The sequence below is a fragment of the Mytilus trossulus genome, chromosome 8 (genome assembly GCF_036588685.1).
Source record: "Mytilus trossulus isolate FHL-02 chromosome 8, PNRI_Mtr1.1.1.hap1, whole genome shotgun sequence".
In the NCBI taxonomy this organism is placed as follows: Eukaryota; Metazoa; Mollusca; class Bivalvia; order Mytilida; family Mytilidae; genus Mytilus; species Mytilus trossulus.
The window spans coordinates 10355795-10361794 of NC_086380.1; the positions used below are offsets into that span (position 1 = coordinate 10355795).

Sequence of the window (6000 nt, forward strand, 5' to 3'; positions counted from 1 at the left end):
TCCCCTTAACATTTACTTTGGAGTTTGTTACTTTTTACAATTTGCATCTTAAATTGCCTGTCTGTTGCAATATATTTGAAATTAAATCTTGTAAAATAGAAAACAAATTGCAGTTGCCATGGGCACAGATGTGTTGCTAGGAAGAAACAACAGTGAATTTTGCAAAAATGTGCATTTAATTATGTAATATTTAAATAGTGTACAAGTGTAGAGCTCACTACATGCTTAAAACAGGTATAATTTCAAATATAGATCTATTAAAGCTGTATAATAATCATATTTGATGAGTTTAACTCCGCCATTATATTGGTTGCTAGGCAACAGAATAAACGAGCTAGACCTAAAATTCAACTATTTTCAGAAGGTCTATGGTATAGACTTACAACATGACAAATTAAATGAAATTTGGGGGTGGGGCCAAAAATGGCCCTTATAGCCCTTACTCCTTTCACCCAAAGTGGTGAGTAATTGAGAAAGGGGTTATATTTAAACATATTATAAAAACATCTTTGCATGAAAAACTCTAGATATCAATGGATATAAGACCAAAGTGTGGCACGAATTATTTCAAATTTAAATTGAAGAAAAAGTGAGTCTGAACAGATTAGACCATTAGTTTTCCTGTTATACAGTTTTACACTAGTCTTTTTGGGGCCCGTTATAGTTTGCTGTTCACTGTAAGCCGAGGTTCTATATTGAAGGCTGTACTTTGACCTTTTACAAATTGTGACTTAGATGAAGAGTTATCTCATTGGCACTCATACCACATCTTCTTAAGTCTAACGATTTTATTGTGAGAAATAGATTTGTTTTTCATAGTAACTATTTGAAAACAGTTTTCTTCATATATTTTTCAGGTGTGTAAATAACATCAAGACATGGGGGAGTTAGGTTTGTTCCACAACAATACAGTTGTGTTACAACTGCCATCATCAATGTCGTTCAAGGAGAAAATGTCTTGGAAGAAGAAAATTACTGCAAATGGTGGAACTCTGTCATATATTGTAACTAAAAAGGTTAGAATTAACTTGAATAATTGTGTTTTCTCAATGTTTCCTGTTTTTTAAATCAATTTGTTAAATATCCTTTGATATTTCAACAAGTTGTTTTTATATGATCATCAAAAATTTGTATTCGTATAATGCTTTCAACATAATTGCATTGTAATTTGCAAAGATCATGTAACACCCATCAACTATATGAGAACTTTAAAAGAATCTTAATCATGTAGTAGTAGTGTTGCAATCCTCTATTTTACAATTATTTTTTGTTTATATTTCAGGTATCATTTGTTGTCGTGTTTGAAGATGTAGTTGAGAAGTCAAGTTACAAGATCCGACAATGTCAGAGATATCACATTCCCTTGGTTCAGAGCCTGTACATTGATGACTGCATGTCACAGAATAAACTTCTTACAAAAATAAAATACATAGTCAGCGGACTACCAGAGAATGATAACTTCAAGAAAGGAAAGATAGTTGGTATGTTGTAGGATGTTTGTGTTGGTTTGTCATGTTAAAAACCAAATTAAACAAGATTATACGTTCAGGCAATTCAGTTATGTTTATTACATGAATTTTGAATAAGATATGACTTGAGAACTTTAAGCTGTCTGTGGTAAAGAAAAATGTTTATTTTATGTTTTTGGGTCTTTCTGTTTGTTTGTCTGTTCATTTGTCCAATTGACCTGCTTAAGGTTAAAGTTTTTGACCAAGGTAGTTTTTGGTATGAATTTGAAGTCAAATCAACTTAAAACTTATTACACATGTTCCCCATGGAATGATCTTTCTAATTTTAATGCCAAATTAGAGTTTTACCCCCAATTTCATGGTCAACTAAACATAGAAATGGATAGGGTATCCTGTACTATGTTTCAACGTTGAAAGACGATTCAAACAGTCTAACATGTTAAAATAATAAAAAAAATTATACTTGTTGTTTACACCTATTTATGAGGAAGGTCAGAGGGGTCCTGATCCTGACATCCTGAGCTTAAAAACATGAAATCCTGAGGTCCTGAATTTAAAGTCATTTAAATCCTGGCATTCTGAAATTTGAAACAAGAATTCCCTGATCCTGAAATCCTGAATTTAAAAACACCCGATCCTGATGTCTCGAAAAAAGGTCTTGCCCCCCTCATTTATTGATTTTCAGATAAAGCATTTAATAACAGTATAAAAACCAACATAGAAATTAATATACCGATGAACTCAAAATCATTTATAAAATAAACTTTATATCCAACAGTTGCTCTTGCACATTACCTTGTTCCTGCTCTAATGCTGAACACCTTTTATAAATCATAAGAGTTCTCTTAAATAGGTATTTCTGGAATCATGTCTTTCACTGGAAAAGACGCGCCTGTATCCCTGCTCTATTAAAAGTTTGCAGCACTTTCATAATCGTCATTCTGTATGGTAGTATAGAAATAATTAATGTTCTGCAAGTACATTATCGGGATTTTCGTATGACTGAGGGAGGGTGACCATCATTTCAGATTTAAATTTCCAAAATATTTTGTGCAGTATAAAATAAAACTTTTTCACCCGTTTGCTCAACATGTGTTGGAAATTTCTATGCATACATTTTTGTCACAAGGTGACAGAAGTCAGATGACCAATTCGTCTGAAAACCATATCCCTGAACTGGCATATTGAATTTGTTATACAGACTTTGTTTCCTGTTCTGGGTAACACCTCATCTTATATTATTTCAGGTAAAAATCCACAAGGTTTGATCAAAAGAAAAAAGAAAAAGGTACAAGTTAACCTAAATAACATGAAATGTTGGACATATACAGATCCAGGGGCTCCCTATGATCCAGATATTCCTTATGTCCTAGCTAAATGGTGTTTACTAAAGGTATGTACCAGTAATGAGTATACATTGCAGTGTTCTCCCCAGGATTTTTGAATAGCGCTGTGGTAAGCGCGTGATTTTCCAAAATTCTCAGTAACTTTGTCGCGTCGCGCGGTTGGTTTGTAATTGATTTTTTATGTGTTTTTCCTATATTATGCTATTGATGTTTTCTCTTGTAATGATGTCCTCATCATGCTCATGGAAGTTACCCCTTTGTTTGCTAATGTTATTGTCTGGATATAGACATGAAGGAAGAAAAGTCTTTTTTTTCTCCATTGTAAATTCATATAATCCTCATATTATTATCTGTTTGTAAAACCCAAGGAGAAGTCTTTTCCATGATGGGTCTATACCAAACTGCCTATGTGAAGATTTCTTATCACTAACAGGTGATGTTGCAGAACATGTTTTGTAGGACCAACAATAAAGTCATTGTCAGCTTCTGTTAGAAAGTTTTCAATGACAAGATTGGTATTTTTTACATTCACTTTTATTAACATTTCTAGAAAAGTGCAACTTTGCAATTAAAATGAGTATAGTATTTCAAAGGAAGAAATGAACTTGCCCTTTCAATAATATTCAATTGTATCAAAGATTTGCTTAAATAAGGCTAAAATATTTCAATATGAATGAATATAACATATGTATGAAAGAAATCCTATAAAAATATTTTAAAGAGATTTTTTATTTTAAAGGTAAATTACCAACCAAATACATTATGTATTCCAATTGAAGCAATTACCACCTTTAGAGGTTGTGGTTGATAATTCTATAAACATTTGAATATGTGTCAACAGAAAAGTTTGTCAAGATTTGACAATACTTCTTTTAGGTCTTTCCCACCCAAATTATCTCCCTTACTAGCTGACACAACTTCCTGTTTACACTTGTGGCCTTTTTAGCATTAAATACTATTCCTAATCCAAGCCATCCTCTGTTTACATTAAATTTAAAGCAATATTTGAATAATATATATTGATGATTGGTTGACAAATATCGATATTTCATATATATTTATAAAAAAAAATCGTTTTGTTTAATATTCCCTTATCCATTTGAAAAAGAGCCAAGATGGACGAGGAATCGTAAAATACGGGCTTATAATGAATCCCTTGATAACAGGGTTGCTTCCATCAAGCAATCCAGGTTCGACAGTTCGGTTGTAAACGCGAAAAAGTAATGATATAATCCTAGATGGTTCAAGCAATGGTCGAAACCACGTTGTCAGAGAAGGGGTAACACTTCCCTTATATAATTTAGAAATTAACTTTTTAGCACCCGAGACATGCATTAAATGTCTCTCCATTCCTTTCATAAGTTTCGTTATCTTTAAAAGCGAAAAACTCGAGGAAGGAAAGGTTTATTTGGCAGTAAAAGGTTGGCAAATGGCGCCATTTTGATCATTTATTGAACTGGTCCCTACGATATTTGACATCGTTGGGTAAATTAACGATCTCTCGGATAAATAAACCAGTCGATCACGTGATCGGAATGTGTACAAAATACTACAGGATGTTTGAAATTCAAAAACAATAGCGCTGATTTTTTATTGGATAGCACCGCGGTCTGCCCAAATACCACCGCGGAGAATTCAAATAGCGCTGAACATCGCAGCGCTAAAACGGCCTGGGGAGAACACTGCATTGCTTACATTATATGTTTAAAATGGCAATTATTTAGTCAAATTAATAAATATTCAATATATTCAATTGTGTAATCATTTTTGGGATACGATTGCTGTCAAGCAATCTGTAGACTTTTACCGTTGACCCTATGATACACTCCCTCACGTCATTCGTTTTATTCTAAACATTCAGCAACATCTCAGATTCTTATGATTGTCTTGCTTTAAAAGGTAAAAACAAGCAAAACAATTGAACATAAACAACTTTCCTGTAATATTTTACTCATAATCTTCAGGTGTGATATTTTCCTTGACTTATATGCGTGTTTTTAACAATACGGAAAATCAGAATTAAACAGTATTTATATTTAGTGTTTTTATAAATTTAGAAACACGTCAGAGGGAATTCCCAAATTTTGATAACTTGCGAGAGTTCTCTAAAAGCCGATCGATAATTCTATTTCTGTCACAAGAACTGAAGTGGAGTATTTCTATATTTTACCGTTATGAAACTGATATTTGATACTGTACTCTCATAAAGAAATGGAGAACCATTCATCATATCATTTAATAAACGTTCTTGTTCCAAATCGCAAGTCGCGGTTTGTTTATGTATTAATGCCCATGTGTGGTCTCAATAATTAGAGACAAAAAGAATTGTAGAGACAAAAAGCGTGGAGAAGTGACAAGAAGAATAATATTAGCAACAAGAAACTATTTAGCGACAAGAAAACATTTTTTATTTATATTACTTATTCGAAATAAATATTAAAAAAATATGCAAAAGAAAACAATTTCAACGACAGGAAAGTTAATCTTAAAATGAAACTTGTAAATCTAATTCAGTTGCTACATTTATTTACATGATATTTTATAAGGTATCACAGGAAGTATTACCTTTACCCTGTTGTTTTATGGTATTACTTTTACTTGTGTTTTAGAACAATAATATATTTTGTCTTTTTATTTGTTTTTAAAACTATTTTTGTACAATATTTAATTAACTTGCAAAATGCATTATTTGTGCATAATTGTCCAGAAAATACATACACAAATTGTGAAATACAAATTAAGAACTGAAATCAAACAAGAGGAAAACATAATTAAAATGTGAATATTTTTCATCATTTTATTTAGTGTATTGTCTCATTTAACGATATTTATCATGTTTATGCATATATATTGAAGATTAAAGGAAACTGATGACAATCTTGAGTTTTCAACAGGTGTTCACTATTCGGTACAATAATTGTATATTCTGGTGCGTGTAATTGATGAAGGTGTTAATGGATGTTATTGTAGCAATTAAACAAAGGACACGCACCTAGTTTCTCATTTGATGCTCTTAATTTTGTACTACCTTAGAGTAAAGCCACAGCTAATGTTGGTCCTATCAGGAAAAATTAATTGTACAGTTAGGAAGGAAATAATATTTCATGTTTTTGTTTTATTAAATCCTTCAAAAGGAAGGTGACAAATCCTTGTTTTTGGAAAATGACGCAGTCATTGTTCCATAA

The 6000-nt window shown here is 31.8% G+C and overlaps 1 long non-coding RNA gene across 1 annotated transcript; it reads left to right on the plus strand.

Annotated features, from left to right (window-relative positions):
- The first annotated feature begins 1286 nt into the window (after positions 1-1286).
- Positions 1287-2862, plus strand: LOC134728259 (uncharacterized). Its single transcript, XR_010108783.1, has 2 exons — positions 1287-1481; positions 2717-2862. It is a non-coding gene; the product is annotated as an uncharacterized LOC134728259 (long non-coding RNA).
- The last annotated feature ends 3138 nt before the right edge of the window (positions 2863-6000 follow it).